The sequence below is a fragment of the Cavia porcellus genome, unplaced genomic scaffold (genome assembly GCF_034190915.1).
Source record: "Cavia porcellus strain 051 isolate PalLab524CR breed Dunkin Hartley unplaced genomic scaffold, mCavPor4.1 scaffold_1, whole genome shotgun sequence".
Lineage (NCBI taxonomy): Eukaryota > Metazoa > Chordata > Mammalia > Rodentia > Caviidae > Cavia > Cavia porcellus.
In genome coordinates, this window is record NW_026947484.1 from 201,198,149 (window position 1) to 201,214,839 (window position 16,691).

General features: G+C 47.4%; 1 protein-coding gene across 16 annotated transcripts in view; it reads left to right on the forward strand.

Moving 5' to 3' along the window:
* Nucleotides 1-341: 341 nt before the first annotated feature.
* The window catches only part of Ralgps1 (Ral GEF with PH domain and SH3 binding motif 1), a 266,014-nt gene continuing 249,664 nt past the window's right edge, over nucleotides 342-16,691 (forward strand). For 12 of the 16 annotated variants that reach the window (XM_063227834.1, XM_063227863.1, XM_063227922.1 and 9 more), the window contains exon 1: nucleotides 342-578. The gene's annotated coding sequence lies outside the window, so the exon portion shown is untranslated. Of the gene's footprint in view, nucleotides 579-628; nucleotides 652-1,060; nucleotides 1,125-4,037; nucleotides 4,050-4,154; nucleotides 4,283-16,691 lie in introns of those variants that run through there. The other 4 variants (XM_063227836.1, XM_063227847.1, XM_063227858.1 and 1 more) reach the window with 4 other exon arrangements.

Genomic DNA, 16,691 nt, shown 5'->3' on the forward strand with positions numbered 1-16,691 from the left:
AAACCTTTTTTTGTGGAAAATGCTAAATTCTACCTAGAGATTTAAGAGGGAAATTGGGCAAGGCCTGGATGGACTGAGGGGAGTAAAATGCACAGCTATTTCTAGACAGGGAATGGGCGTGGCGGGTCGCTGAGCTCAGTGTGCAGGCAGCGGAGCATCCCTGCAGGTTGACAAGGCATCCCCGGGTTAGCACTAAGGCCAAGGCCCGCTAGTAATTCCGCTACAGCGGCTGCGCACTGGCGCGACCAGCTGGCCGATTTGCGTGTCTCCGCCCCTGAGACGAGCTGGTTGGCGAGGGCTGGCCTGGTGCCGTACGCCTATTGGCTGTGCCGCCCGCTGCTCAAGTCTGGGAGCGGACCGTTCCTACTGCGGCTGGGCACCCGATCGGCTCCCGCGTCGGCCCGAGCTCCAGCTGCGCCCGGCCTGACACCGGTCCGGCCCGGCTCGGCCTGGCCCCAGCCTCCGAGCGAAGGCGCCGCTGCCTCTGGGCCGCTTCCAGGGCCATGAGGAGGCGTCGGCAGCCACTGCGGCCCGCGTCAAGGTGACCGGCCGGGACTGCGGCGGCGGCCAGAGAAGCGGTGAGAGGACCAGCCAGCCGCCGGCGGGGCGGGCCGGGGCGGGCCCTGAGGGCCGGGCCGGAGGGAGCTGCAGGTGCGGGGGGCGGGACCCGAGGGCCGCTGGGGCCCGGAGGGAGGGGCCTGGTTGCGGGAGGCGGGGCCGGAGCCAGGGCCTGGGATTTTGCTGGCGAGTTTCGGGTGCGGGGGGCCTGAAGGTGCCCTGGTCCTGGGGGGTGTGGAGATCTGAGGGTAGGGGTGACGGCGAGGAAAGAGCGCGGGAGGGAGCGGGGCTGGAGGGGCCAGTTGGGCGGGGTCGAGGGGCCGCAAGTGCAGGGGGCGGTGCCAGGAGCGACGGCAGCTTTGACAGTAGGAGGGAGCTGCGAGGTGAGGTCAAAGCGGCCTGCGGGCCAGGGCCCGGGGAAATCGCAGGTGCAAGGGGCGGGGCCGGGAGACCTGCAGGGGCGGGGGGCGGGGCCCCGAGTGGTGCAGGTCGGGAAGCTGGGCCGCTGGCAAAGTGCGGCCGAGGGTGAGTGGTCTCCGCAAAAGGGGAACCGCTCCGCTGTCCAGGTATCTCGGCCGGGAGCAGGAGCTTTGGGCTGTGCGGATTTTGGAGATCTCCGGGGTTGCCGCTAGAGGGGCGGAGCGGGCCTGCCAGTGTGCCTCGCTGAGCGGGGCTTGGATCTCAGCTGCCCTGGTTACTGGGCCGGCTGCTTCCCATTCCCAAAGTGGGGCGCGCTGTGTTTTTACTCCTCAGGGGGGTTTTCCCCGTGCTGTTGAGGGGGCATGCCTAAATTGAGGGCTGGTTGGCTTACATTGGGTGATTGTGTTTCATTGGATGATCGGCTCTTAGAAAATGTGTGTGCTTGAAGAGTAGTTAGTGTGAAGCTTGGAAGCGTCCTGGATTGTTGTTTCTTGGTACCAGATGCTGTTTGCAAATCTGCACAGTGCTAGTTTCAAAAAGACTGAAATGGCAGCCTGGTGAGGGGCAAGAGGAGGAAGAATTCAGAAACTTTTGCTCTTTGTTATCTGGGAATCCTTTGACTTTTTGAGATTTGTTTCTTCCTTTGCAAAATGAGTGTCCTGCTGCCTGCCTGTGTTTCTCTCAGGGGCCCTGTGAGGATAAGATGAACAGAGCTGCCTGGGAATATCGTTGGCTAAAGTTTTGTCTTCCTTCTCTCATGAGGATGAAGTTACTCTCATGAGGATGAGACCGTGTCTTGATTTGGGATCCAGGAGTCTAAAGGGGAGGGGATTATTTATCAAGGAGTGAGGTCTAGACACTTTCTTGACAGAGTTTGGGGTGAAGTTTGTGATAGGCTCTCTCCAAGACACCAGTGGTGGTTTGGATCCTTGGTTGCTTCTCCCTATCAAGTCTCCAAGGAGCCCCAGCAGCACAGGGAGCAATGGCAGATGGAAAGTAGAGAAACATTTTATTGTTTGCTGACCCTGAGGCCCCAACCCCAGCAAGGACTCTTGACTTGTCTGTGAGGCTTGCACTGGATTCCTGTGGGATTCTCCTTCCCCTATCCAAGCACGCACCCTCCATTTTACCACATTCACACAAAAAGAGAAGGGTGTGCCAGACTTTTGTTGGGGGCAGAGAGAAGAAAGTAAGATGATGTCTGCCCTTAAGATCCAGAAAAGTGTTCTACACACATACGTGACTTTTCCATGCTCAGTAACTCTTCTCACTAGCAGCTGACCAATCTCACCCATAACGCCCCCTCTCTGTGTTGTGTGAACAGAAGAGAAGGTGGCAGAGCCTTTCCTGCTGGCCTGCACTATTCTTCCCTATAGAAGCTATGAGAGTTTTGGGGACTAAAAACCATGCTGTTGGCCTCCTGTATTACCACTGGTGTGGTGGTGACCCAGTGGCATTGTGAGGGTGGCATCACAGGACTAGTCCTTATAGAGCTAGTGCTTAGGTGACAGGCTTCAGGGGGTTGAGAAGTTGTCCCACACTGTCCTGAAAGAAATAAGTAAGTGGCTGTTAGAGATTGCTGTCCTCAGAGTGACCATTATGTCTCAGACATTAAAGGGAGTCCAAAACTTTGTAGTAGTCAAGAACTAGCATACTGCCTAATGAGCTGATTGGCTCCCCTTGCCAGTTTCTTACCTTCTCAAGAGGGTTGATTTCCATATTTGTACACTGAGAATATCCATGGCCGCCTTGTGAGGTCGTTGTGAAGAGTAAGTGAGGTAAGATATTTGAAAGTACCTGATCTCCTTGGCAATCACAGTTAGGGTCCTTTTATTTTTCTATCCCTTTCCCTACCTTTCCCGAATAGCGTGTCGAGTGTAAGCAGAGCAGGACTGGAATCTCTGGGGTCTTACGTGACTTTGGACAAGTCTCTTCTCTCCAGGTATCAGTTGTCTTAGCTAAGTGAGAAGGGTTTTAAACTACATGATTCTTAGGTGTCCTAGTTCTGGCTTCTGATTAGTATGGTGCTATATTTTCCCAAAAAGTAGGAGGTGGAAACTGATGACCTGTGGTTTAGTTCCTTTTTAGAAAACACCTGTTTAGACTGAGCGTGGTTGTGCACACCCATAATCCCAGCACTCGAGAGGCTGAGGAAGAAGATTGTTGAGAATTCAAGGCCAGCCTAGACTACATAGTGAGTTCAAGTCCACCCTGAACTATGTATGGAGACCGTGTCTCAAAGAAACAAAACAACAACAACAAAAAAACCTGTTTAGCACTTTGGTACATGGTAGGGGCTCATTAAATGCTTGTTTAAGGAACTGATAAAGGCTTTTCATGGGGAAGATATGGCAAATGTCCATACTGCTTATATGTGTATTGTGTCTGTTCCTCAAAATGTATTTTACTTATTGCACCAAAATATTTTCACAGCATTAGTGGAGTTAGTGAATTTTGACATGAATGATAGAATTCATCACACATTCATCCAGTTTCTGTTTAGAAACAGGCATAAATTTTCATGGTTGCAATTGTGTGCGTGGACATTTGGGAAAGGCCTTTTTAACTAGTACTTTTAATTTTATTTTTTAAAGTAAAATCACATATGGATTATTTTAAAGCAAGTAGGAGAATCAATTACCAACTGTCTTTTTGTTCATAATGGTTTTTCCTAGGGGCAACCATTATTACCAGCTTTTTGTTTATTATATATATCTTTTCTCTTACATAAACAGTAGCATTCTATGTACACTCTTTGGTCCTTCACCTATTAACCTAATCTATTTTGAAAGCTGTCCCAACATTGGAAAGTTGGTACACTGAGCTCCTCCTTGAAAAATGTTTCTGACTGATGCAGCAACACATTTTTGCATCTGTGCGTTGCCCTCCCCCATGGTGTTTACCCTCTGCTGGTAGCAGTCATTGTTTAGAAGACTAACAAGAAACATCTTTTCTTCTCCTCTAGGAGAGAGAAATGGCTTCGGTCCCAGTGAACAGTAGGTTAAAAGGCAGTCCATGTGTCTAGATGTGAGGCAGAGGCTGAAAGAGAAAGGAAAAGGATTTGTTCGCTGGTAATTGAGAACTGATTTTCCATTCAGCCTGTGATTCAAAGGGCAGATCTGTCATTTACTAGCTGTGTAACTTGGGACAATTTATATAATCTCTCTGCATCTCAGTTTCCTTACCTGTCAAATGGATGATGATGCTGAGATCTGCCTTCAGAGGCCCTGTCCAGAGGAGACGAGCTCATGGATCTCCGTAAAGAACATGCTGCAGTAGCAGGTGGTGCAGGTGCTTGGGAAGGGTGAGTCCCTCTGGTGCCACTCCACTCACCTACAGCAGGCTCCATTCCTCATCAGCAGGTGTCTACTGGGCAGTTAAGGGGGAGCCATGGAGAATGCCTTGTTTCTGCTTTGAGATGTCCACAGGCTGTGTGTGGACTGGCACACGAGCTGCTGGTTACAGAGCAGTGTGGTGGGCCTGGTTGTGAGACTGAGCAGTAAGTGAGGTCACAGAGGCAAAGAACAGTTACTTCTCCCTGGGCGATTTGGGCCTAGCTCCTCAGCCCCTGCTTCTCCTTCTTTGTGAAGCCTGTTCAGTTCTTCCAGGGACAAGTGGTCTCCGCTCCGACTTGTCCTCCTTTGACTGTCATTGTGTGCATACCTTGTCATGTCATGGCATACATGCCCTTATACGTGTGTCTCCCTGCACAGGGGATGTCTCCCTGTCTTTGCCGCCAAATCTCTGGGGCTCTGTGAAAGGTGGGCTTCTGGCAGGCAGGATAACTGATGATGGACCAATCTTTGGTCAGATGAGTCATGCTACCAAACATTGCATACTCTTATGAAACTGTAAGTCAGGAGTCTCTGGTGAAACCTGGTCTCTGAACTCTATTCCTTTGCTCCCCAAATATTTGAGTGCTGGCTCTGAGTCAGAGATGTGCTATGTCCCATCTCGGCAGTGTGCTTTTGGTGTGACTTGCAACACTTGTGCTGCAGAGATGGGAGAGGAAAGAAATATTCTGTGTTCCCTCCAGGTCAGGATGGAGATGGAGAAAAAATGACAAGTCTAAAGATAAGCATAAGCAGTGCATGCTTGCTGAGGTCCCCCCCGCCCTCTTCTGGGCTGGGCAGTGAGGAGCAGATCCAGGGAACTGAGGAGGTGATCTGTACCTGGTGGCTGTGGATAGGAGAGAGTTGGTTGGATCTGCTGCTGTGGGGCTGTTCACAGATCAGGCTCCCTCGACTGGCATCGTATTGTGCCCCTGGATCACAGAGAGGAGGCGTAGGCATCCCTTTCTTCAGGTGGGCAGGCACTCAGTAGCACTGCTGGGCTCCTGCGTGGGCTAAACCGTGTACTGGATGCCCGGCATATAGAGATGAAGGCTCTCCATTCATGTCCTTGGGAATTCATGTTGAAGAGAAGCCACACCCAAAGGGAAGGTGACTGAAGGGACTGGCTATAAGAGAGGACCTCAGATAAAGTGGCCATGTAGATCAAGGCCCTGAAGCAGGCAGCTCTGTGTTCAAATTCTGATGTCACACATGTGTGTGATAATGGGTTTCCCTGTTTTGTAAAATGGGGTAATGCTGTTACTTAAGTTAGGACAGTTGAAGAGTCGGTGACATAAAGCAGCGGCATGTTACAGTGGTGCCTGGCAGGCGGCTGCTGCTTGAGTGCTCCCTGTCCAGAGGAGCTTTATCCCTGTCCAGATAGCTTTTCAATCTATTGTCTTTTTGGTGGGAGGTTTATTTCTTGAGTGGCAGAGAGGTGGACTGGACAGTGCTTAAAGAATAGACTACGCCCCTTGCAAGCTGTGTGCCCTGGAACCTGGTTCTTACAAAGCTTGAGGGTGATGTGGAACAGCACTTACCAGGGGGGTTCTTGCACTAGCACCGTAAACGTGAGCTAGAATAATGTTCTCATTTCCCCACCAGGGCTACAAGGATATAAGATGCTTTTTTTTTTTTTTTTTTTTGGTGGGAGGGTGTTGATTTATTGCCTTGATTATTGGAAGTTATTTAAGTTGTTGCCCCCAGATGAGGGGTGGGGGATATAGCTCAGTGGCACAGCACCTACTTGGCAAACGCAAGGTCCTGAGTTCGATTCCCAGCACCCCAATAGACAAAAAACTCACATGAACTTGGTGGTGGGGGTTGGCGAGCCCACAGAACTCAGGCTATGGTACACCAGGACGTAGGGTGTAGGGGAGGAGAAAAAGGGGAGCCAGACCTCTGCCCAGACCTATTGGAGAAGTGGGAGTTGGCTTCCCAAGTTTTTCCTACTTGTCTTGTGAGTCCATGAAAATAATGGGTCTAATGCAATATAATACTTTCCCTTCTTAGGACTTAAATACTTTTATTATAGGTTTTATTTATAGATGAAGGCAATCATGAGTAATCAAAGTCAAATTTAAATGTTTGGTTTTGACATTCAAAGATTCCTTTGAAAATCATGTTTGAGAAGAAAGGAAGAATAATGAATGTCCTTAAGTCCATGTTTATTGGGTACAATAATTCTTACCCACTCTTATGTAAGTCTCTTGTGTAACTGGGGCAAGGAAAATCTATGCTCTCAGTATTTTTTTGAATGATTAAATATTTATAGAAACAAGTTAATAAATTCAGGAGAAATTTGCTTTGTCTCTTTGTGACAGTAAAATTTGTTATGTGGAATTAATGACTTTCATTGTTTTAAGATTTTTTCTGTGTCTTCTCTATCGCTGTCTTTTTATCCCTTAGGAATCATATCTCTAACTCTTCTAGCCTACTGAGATTTGTAGATTTTCTCCTACTAGGCCCCCACAGCACTCTGAGTTTAGTGACATTGTGTGACTGCCAGTGATGTCCTTGTGACACCCCACTTTGTAGGTCTTAGGAAGAATGCTGGCTTAGAGCTAGCACAAAGGGGTTAGAATGATCTCAGTGTGTCACTCTAAAAGTCCTTCAGTTGCTTCTGATTTCTTTTAGAAGACAGACAAGGGCTGGGGATGTAGCTCAGTGGCATAAGCTTGCTGGCGAGCGTATGGTTGTAAGTTTGATCCCTTCCGGTACCAAAGAAAGAAAGACCAAGATATTAACATGGCCAGCGAGGTATAAGAACCTGTTACTTAACGTAACTGTTGGTATGTCTTTGGCTCTTGGTTCAGAGTACTTGTATTCCATCGGAGCAGGGGCTGAGGTTTTTCTTCACCAAGAGGTCCTCTGTGCTTGGTGTAGCATCTGGCACTTAGTAAATGCTCCATGAATGTTTGTTGAATGAAAGATGAAATAAATGGTGGGCACCCAGTGACTGATTTCAGTACATAAAATAAGAACTTTGTTGAATTGGAGGTCTCTTCCATTGCACAATATCTCAACACTTTGTAACACTCAAAACACATCTTGTTGCCTATTATTTCTGCCAGCCTCATAGTGATTCAGCAGGGTCAGTGGACTGGTTTGATGTTAATATGAGAAAGTGGAAACTCAGAGAGTTTAATTGTCCAAGGTGTGGCTCTGGCAGAGCTGAGGACCCTACTGCCTGCACGGGGACCCTTCTCCCCATCAGGGATCTCTTGTGGTGTGCTTTCTCACACACACGCGTGCACACACACACGCCCACGGAGTGTGGGAGTCACAGAGGAGGTAAGAAAAGAGGGCTGCATTGGAAAAAAGTACTTCTAAGAGTTTCTTTTGTTTTAATAAATTTTTATTAGTATGTATTTGTCATACATATTGCTCATTTTAATCATAAGGAATTTGTACCTGTACATAACCCATCTTGATTCCTCTTTTTTACCCTGTTACCCTTCTTTCCTTGCAGCCTTCTCCCCCTTCCCATTTACTTAAGCTTTGTTTCCGTTTTTTCCTTTTTATTCTCTATTTTTTTCTTCCTTCCCTTTCCCCGCTTCTTCCTTGTTTCCTCTCCCATGTGAATATATCCTTTCTACTTTCTGATATCTATCCTCCATTCCGCTTAGTTACCCTTACCTCATATAAGAGAAACAGTGCAGTACTTAAGGTTGTGTGTCCAATTCACTTCACTTTACATTATGGTCTTGAGATGCATCTACTTTCCTATAAATGACTCAAACTTATCCTTCTTTATGGCAGAGTAGTACTCCATTGTATACAAATACCACATTTTATTTATCTGTTCATTTTTTGGTTTTAGGCACTTTAATTTCCCAAAATTTAAATTTGAGGACTTCAGTTTAATGAGGAGTGTTGGTTTAAGGTTTATATCAGGACTCTGTCTATATCAGAGTCCTGATATTTCCTGTAAACAGTTAAAGTATAATATTTACTGTTAGGGTGATAACTAGGGCAAGGATTTATGTTCTCACTAGAAGCCTTTTAATAAGTTTAGAAGTTATTTTCTGTTTAATGTGTAGCTTTCTTTTGCTGATTTCAAAGGATGCTGAGTGTTTCGTTTATCGTAATTTATGGCTGGGCAGCTGTGTACTCTGTGGTCTTTGTGCTCATCAGATCCAGATGCTGTCAGCATTTCTGAAGGGCAGAGATCAGTGGTCACGCTTCCCTTTCAGATAAGGCTGGAGATTCTGCTTGCTTCCCCACCTGGCAGAGCCCACGGACCTGAGAACATCAGTTTGCATGTAGTGGTCTCTCAACAGCTGCCTGTAGGCCATGTACCGTTGGAAATAAACCGAGTCTGTGGTTTATCTCAGAAGAAGATTTATGCTCTAGGGCTGTCTGTTGGATCCAGTGTGACTGCATGGGAATATGAGTAGGTACTGAGTATACAGCTCTGCTGTCTAGTCTGGTGAGGGCAGCTCGCTAGCAAGGACAGTGTCCCTGTGACCTTTTGAGCTTAGGTGTTTTTTTAAGGCCGAAACATCCTGGAAACCTGGTTTTGGCAACAAATGCCCGCTATGATGTTTCTAGAATTTATGGGTAGAAGGCTAAGGTGCAGCGCATCTGCCTGATAGTACTCATAAACAGAAAGAGGCAACCTGGTGTTACAGAGACGTCACTGGACAGGGACCCAGAATGCCTGAAGTATCAATTTACTTGGACATACCTGCTTTCTAAGTAAGAATATTCCTGATGTGTGCATTTTCTTAAGTAGGAAGCCCCAGATTTAAGAGCTCAGATTTCATTTTAGGGCTTAAAGTTAAAGGGAACTGGAGGATATCAAAGGACTATACCAGCAACTGAGGACAGCCTTATTCCTTGTTTTTCCCTCCCCGACAGACCTGCCCAGCTGCCCATCTATCCACCCATCCACCCCGCCATCCATCAGTGCATGCAGTTCTTGTTCATAGCTGGTTCAGCGCCACTGTAATGCTGAGTTCACTCCACAGTGGTGGAAAATGACAAGCCCAGTCCTTGCTGTTTTTGGCTTACAGTCTAGCAAAATTAAATAAGTACAAAACCAATAGCAAGCACATAATAAAAATCACAGCACTTCTGATGGCTACAAATGAGTACAGGTGCCAAGAGATCAGAAATGGCTTTATTTGCCAGGAGCACCAGAGGTATCTTCCCAAAGGGGCTTGAGCTGCCACCTGGAAGTTGAACTGCAGCCAGCCAGGTGCAGAGGGGCAGCTGCACCTGCTGTGGTCCCCATGAGAGAAAGGTCATGGTGAATACAAAAAGTTACCAGGACATCAGCAGGGCTGAAGCACAAAGAGTGGGGGAGGCTTAGTGTTCGCATTCCTGACACAGCTTCACTTTCTTGAATTGTGCTGGAAATCCCTGACACATTATGCCCCAGCTGCTGACTCTTCTCTCTCAAGACTCCCCAAGTGCCGCCTGGAGCATCTGTTGATGAGGTATTACCTGTCATGGCTTCCCAGACAGCACTTGGCCTTATTTTTGCTGCCTTGGTGATTGGCTGCCTCCTTTGCTTCTTGAGGGGATGGAAGAACACCTTGATCTCATTAGCGGTTTCTAATCATTATGTAAAAACTCACTGAGCATGTAATTGGCCCTGACATTGCAGTCCCTGCCCTCAGGGACCCACAGACTTTACAGGTAGAGAAAATAGATGAGGAGTTCACGGTTTCAGAGGCAGTGTAGTAGTGGAGATGGGGGCCAATGGGATGACATCAGACTCTGGATCTTAAAGATTTTAGTAGCATGGAGGCCACAGTGGGTCTGGTGTGTCAGGTGGAGGGCAGTGTGGGCTGCTGGAGTGTGAGAAGGGGGAAGAAGAGCTGGCAGGAGTGCTGTGAGTCAGCTGCAGGCATTGCCCAGGGACATGGACATTATCCTGAGGTCAGTGGAGACTTGTGTAAGAGTCCAAGAGGAGAGAAACACCATTACTTGTAGTCCTGGTGGCAGCGTTAGGGGATGATAGTATGGGAGGAGGCTGCCAGAGTCCTGGTATGAAATGAGGTGAGCCTGGCCATGGGGCAGGGTGGGGACTGGTTCCAAGGAAACAACGTAGTGGCCTCTTATCATGATGATGTGATAGATGAGAGAGAGGGTGACATCAGGATCTCCTGCTGTGGGACAAGAGGTAGAGCTGGTCACCTAGAAATGGAATATGAAAGGGTATTGAGAGTGGGGAAGAGGGAGATTATGAATTAAGTGTGGGGATTTTGGTTCTCAGGTGCTTTGGGACAGCTCAGTGGAACTGGCCTCCTTCTCTGGTGCTCAGAGAGGTTTCTACTGGGAAGGTGCCTATCACCTACAGCATCAGCATCCTTTGGGCTCCTGGGAAGGAGGCTGACTATCTGCCTGTTTGGGAACTCACAGATCGTTTGAATGCCCTGTGGATGTGGGGCAGAGATGGGCTTCCGTGAGTAGATAGCCCATGAGGTCAAGGTCAAGGTATTATAGGCGAGGATGACTTATGTGGTGAGCAGAGGATGCCTGTTGTAACGCTGGGGCGTGCCAGCCTGGGAGACACTGGGAGGCACAGTGAAAGGGCCAAGAGAGCAGTAAGAGGAGGTGTGGCCAGCTAGACAGGCAGACCCATGGCGGGTTGTAGCCTCTACCTCCATCCCAGTGGTCCACACCCTGCCCTGCAGCTGGGCCTTCTTGTTGCGCTGTTACTGGAGCCAGTCTCTCATATATTGTCTCATCAGGGTCATGCTTAGCTGGCCGGTCAGTCAGCTCCTGGATCTTTCCAGAGGAGTTACCTCTGCTGCTATGCACAGAAGACTGAGGGAGGCCCTGCTGCAGCTGGGCACTCAGAAAACCTTAACAATTCACCTGTACTTTCTGTCATGGTTTTTTTATGCTAAAACCTTTTCCTCACTGTCCAACATGCTGGGGTTTAGGGTGGATCTGCAGCCCTAGTGGGAAGAGTGCGTGTCCAAGTTCTAGGAAAAGTGAATGGTCAGAATTGTCAGAGGAAGTCTTGGGAAGACAGACTAATGTGGCCCGGGAGCCCTGTGACTTGGGGGTGCAACCTTGGCCCTCGCTGTGCCCTGAATATGAGTAAGGGAAGCCTGCTGTGGCATTTCTAGAACTTATGGGTGGAATCTCAGGGCTGGCATACAGGAGATCTACTCAGACTGCTGGTGCAAACTGTGTGTTTGAGTGTGTATGTGAGTGTGTGTGGGTGTGGGTGTGTGTGTGCTCTCTCCCTGGTTGGCCTACATGCTTGACTGAGGTTAGTTTACAGAAGCTAATGAAGGGTCTAACCTTAGAGACCCAGTGGGAAATGAACCTATTAATGTGTCATTTTTTTTCAATTGGGTATGTTAGTGATCTAGAATGGTGAGGTTTGCTTTGGAAATTGGTACATGTATTTATATACCAGTGATATTTTGATTATTCTCAATCTTAATACCCTCCTGTCCCTGTCCTCTCTGCTCTCCACCCCCTTCCCCCTCTCCATAGTGTGTATCTAGTGTTAACCGCAAGACCAGAGACCCTGGAGTGTAGGCTGAGGCACTGACCCTGGTGCTGGAAGCCACAGTGACCAGACCAGGGACAATGTCGGGAAGTAGCTGTTCTGAGTCCTACTCAGGTCTAAAGCCTTTCGCCCCCCTGGGCAAGGAAAGAAGACAAGCAGGACTGTGGTCTGAGGAACCCTGTGCTGGGGTAAAGAAGAGCACAGCTGGGTGGGAAGCAGAGGAGGGTGATGGGAGCAGATCGCCAGTGCAGGTGTAAAGTGCCCTTCGGCTCTTGTGGGACAGGACATGAAGAATGGTTTGGAATAGGAATGGGTCCGAGCTGGGTCCAGATCTTGTTTTTGCCCACTGTCACTGCCAGTGAGGGTACTGTTGCTGGCTGTGAGTTCTTGGATGTGTTACCTAGCCTGTGGGGGTCTGCTTTTCACTTTACATGAATGTGGTAACAGTATCACGGTAGAAACTTATTGTGAGAATATCCAGTGGCAAGGTGCTTGGTGAAATGTCGCAGAGCGATGGTGACACAGTGTGCACACTGCTTCAGAATCCCCATGGGACCAAGCCCCACTGGTACCACACAGTTGTGAACTAAGGAGTTCACGATTGTCATGCTGGGCTTTATCACCATCAGCGAGTCAGAGGGAACCCAGGCCCACTGACAAAGGGACCAGAGCACAGACAACACAAAGGTAACAGGCGAGTCACAGAACACATGAGGTGACAGCAAGTGACAGAGCACAAGGCCAAGACCCTGGGTCAGAGGGGTCTCACGGGCTGTGAAAGAGAGAGGTGAGAGATTCTGACAGAGGAGTGTGCCTTGTCCTGACCTGATGATTCTTAGAGAGAGGGTGTCATCTGTCCCTCTCTCTGAGCTGGCAGTCAGCAGGGAAAGTGGCCTTCGGGATTATTTACCCAATATGCTTTTGTCTTTTAACTTCAAAGTGTCATTTTCATAAGGATGCTTGTTAGAGAGCATCCTCTTACTGAATATGTTTTGGATGGATAGGATGAAATTAATCAATTAACTAGTGTGTGACTCTTTCCAGATAAGCTTAGATGCAACAGTAGTGACAGGACTATATACTCAAGTATCGGTAAGGGTTAATGTGGTTTCAATGAGATATTTTACAGACCTTATACAATGGTGATGTTTATCTGGAAAAGTAAGTTAGTAAAAAGGTTAGTTTTTTAAAGCAGTGAAATACTTTCACTTTTCTGGATTTGTATTCATTTCAACAAATGTTTGAGTCACCTGCTGTGTGTGGAAGCAGTGCTGGACCCTTTGTTGCTGGACTATAAAATGGTTGTATCCATTGTATTTGTTGTCTTAACTTGTATCACTTTCTTGGAGAGGACTGTTCTTTAGGTTGAGCTGAGTGACAGAAAACTCAAAAATAATAAAGGTATAAATAAGGTAGGAATTTTTTCCTCAGATGCAAGAAGTCTAGGGGTAATAGACTCAGTACAGGCAGGGAGCCAGGCACCCTCTGAGGTCACTTCATGGCCTGAAATGGCTGGTGGAACTCTGGCTTTCCACCTTTGTCCCATTCTTTGAGGGCTACTTTCCCGTGGTCCTGCATGACTTTTCTTACACCTTATTTGACTGATCCTAGTTTTGTGGTCAAGCCTCACCGTAAGGGAGACTGGGAAATGTAACCTGTATTCAGGGAATACATATGGGCACCTAAAACCCAAAAATCCTTTACGGAAGAAAACAGGAAGGATGGCTATTAGGGAACAGCCTATCGTGAATAGCCCCACTGCATAGATGTGGAGCCTCAGAGTGGTTATGATCAGCCTAGCATTACGTGGATTATAAGTGGTTGAGCTTTCAAAGTTTATTGTGAGCAGTAATTTATTAATCCTGTATGTTACTTGGATGAAAACAGGACAGGTGATGAGTGGCATAGAAGTGTCTTAGTTGCTAACTTGTTTTTATTTTTTTGAGGCAGGGTCTTGCTTTCTGGCTCAGATTGTCCTTGACCTCACTATGTAGTCCAGGCTGGCCTTGAACTCACAGCAGTCCTCCTGCTTCAGTCTCCCAAGTGGAGGAATATAGGTGTGTGCCACCACACCTAACTTTTATAGAGGCTTGATTCAGGAGCCATCCGGCATTATAGCACAAGGGTGGGAAGTGTTATTCCTTATGGTGTTGGAGCAATTGGATTTAGTGCTGAAAATAGTTCAGAAGTTTAGCCACATACTACACTGGATCCCAACTAGGTGTGAGTTGAAGGGAAACTGTAATCCAAGTATGGTACCATATGCATGTAATCGCAATTCAGGAAGCTGAAGCAGGAGGATTGAGAGTTTGAGACCAGGCTGAGATACATATTGAAATCTTGTCCCAAAAAACCAAACTAACAAAAAAGAGTGGCCATTCTCTATGTTGGGATCTCAGAGAGATGAATTACAGCAGGGATCCCCAAGCCCTGGGCTATGGTCTGGTACCCATCGTGGCCTATTGAGAACTGGGCTACACAGCAGTAGTTGAGCAGTGGCCCAGCTAGTGGAGCTCCTTCTCTGTTTACAGGCTCTCCATCACTAGGATGACCACCTGAGCTCTGCTTCTTGTCAGCAGCAGCATTAGATTCTCATAGTAGTACAAATCCTGTTGTGAACTGTGCGTGCAGAAGATAATAGCTCTGTGAGGAGATGCCACAGAGCACAGGTCTCCTCTTATACTCAAAGATGAGACTGCTTTCTTACGTTAGATCAGAGTTTTCTAAGGTATGAGATCCACTCCAGAAGTTTCTTTTAGAAGAAATCACTACTGGCAAGTACATATCAGTTATACAGATTGGGTCACAAAGTGTGCTCAAAGGTGACATGTTCAACCTGCTCAACAAAATTCAATCTGTCACTTCAGTGGAAAATGACAGATGTGTTCAAGTTGACCAATAAAGTGGCTGCATTCCAAGCCAAACTGAGTGGACATTGGGATTTTTGACGTTTCAAACATTAGCAGAGATTTTGAACGAGACGACTAAGCCAGGCCTTCTTTCTCTGAGATGGTGCATCATCACCTATCTCAGCTTTCAGAAGCATTTGAACATCACTTTCCAATCACAGAAGACTTTGGAACTGGGAAGGAATGGATCTATGGCCCATTTTTGCATAAGCTTGGGGAATGGACTTTGTCTGTGTGGGATGAGGATCAGCTGCTTGAGATCACAAATGATGGTGGCCTTAAAAATGTGTTTGAGATGATTTCAGATCTCCATATGTTCCAGATTAAAGTCATGGCAGGATACCTGAGATTGCCACAGAAGCACTGAATAGCTCCCTGCCATTTCCAGTGTTTTATCTTTGTAAGGCAAGGTTTTCTGCAGTGACAGCAACTGACATGAGATTATGGAGTAGACTGGCTGTAAACAACACACCTCAGTTCTCAGTGACCCCATTACCCCTGGATGGAACTGTCAGTTACAGGCAAGCGAGCTCAGGGTTCCCATAAATTTATGATGAGTTGTGTAATTATTTAATTATATATTACAATGTAATAATAGCAATAAAATGCATACAAGATATAATGTGTTTGAATCACCCCGACACCATACTCCTATCTGGTAAACTGTCTTCCATGGAAAATTACCTTCCATATAACTGGTTCTTGGTGCCCAAAAAGGTTTAGGTTACAGGACTCAGGGTGGGACCATCAGGAGGAAGGACTCTCCTTGTCACCCTTACATATTTTTGTGTATATAAAACTTCACACCAGAGATGAAATCCTATCACTAGGAAATAATGTACATCACTACCCTTTCTCCAATCCTGTGTGGGTGATGCTGTGGGCCCAGGCAGGTGCTGCGCTTGAGTCACAGCCATAGGATGTGGTGCTTGAGGAAGTTGCTGCTTTATAGTCACTAGAAGACTTGCTCTTCCTCAGGAGGGAGACAGAATTCCCTCCCTCAAGGTTGCTTGCTGCGGATCCCACTGTGAGCAGTGTCCTGAGGCAGGGGGGTCAGGACCTGGCCTTTTGGTGTGGCCAACAAGATGTGTCAGGGGCCAAAGATGCAGGCCAGGCTAAAGTCTCAGCAGGAAGCTTGCAGGAATAAATGAAGTGATGCACACGGCATGCTTGCCACGGCACGCGGTGCACGGGGAGTTCTTGAGTGTACCTCGGGGGCTGTGAAGAGGTAACACCAGCATCTGTTACTGTGGCCATTGTCACATGAGTTGCATGCAGGGTCTGGGGGCGCTGGGTGCTGGGAAACTGGAAGGTGGGAGGACACCTCCTGGCTGCTTTTACCTTGTCACACACACATCTCACACCCAGAGCACCCCTGCGACATGGTCTCTCCTAGCTCTTGCTGAATTGTTTATACTTTCGTCTCTTCTGTATATAATCAAATGACATGTAGTTCTTGGGTTTCATATTTGCCTCTGGCTTACTTTGAAATAAAGTGTAGTGAGTCTTCAGAAATGAGGTTTTACTAATTTATGTATGACTTTAGCAGAATCCTAGCTAACTGGTTCCAAACTAATGAAACTTTAAATCTGTATGATGTGTAAGAGTATAGAGCTAAAGGCCATTTAAAGTTTAGTTCAGTTTTTTAGTTTTGCAGAAGAGAAAACAAAGGCAAGAGAAGCCAGAAAATTTGCTGCAGAGTGGTCCTATTTGTGAGTGGTGAGCATGGGGCTGGGCCTGTTCAGCACCTTTAAGCCCATTAGGGGAAATCCAGAGCGGGTATTTCCAGTGGTCTGTTTGGGGACATGTCTCAGACCAGGGCATTTCTGTCCACATTCAGGAATGAAAACAGAGAAACTAATGTCAGAGAGACACCCTGAGAAGATCTAGCCTAGAAAGGGAGGGAAGTAGGCCTGCAGAAATAGTCTTCCAGTGGAATTTGTGGGTCTTCTGTGCCATCTGCAAATAGTGGTAATTTGGTTTCTTGCTTTC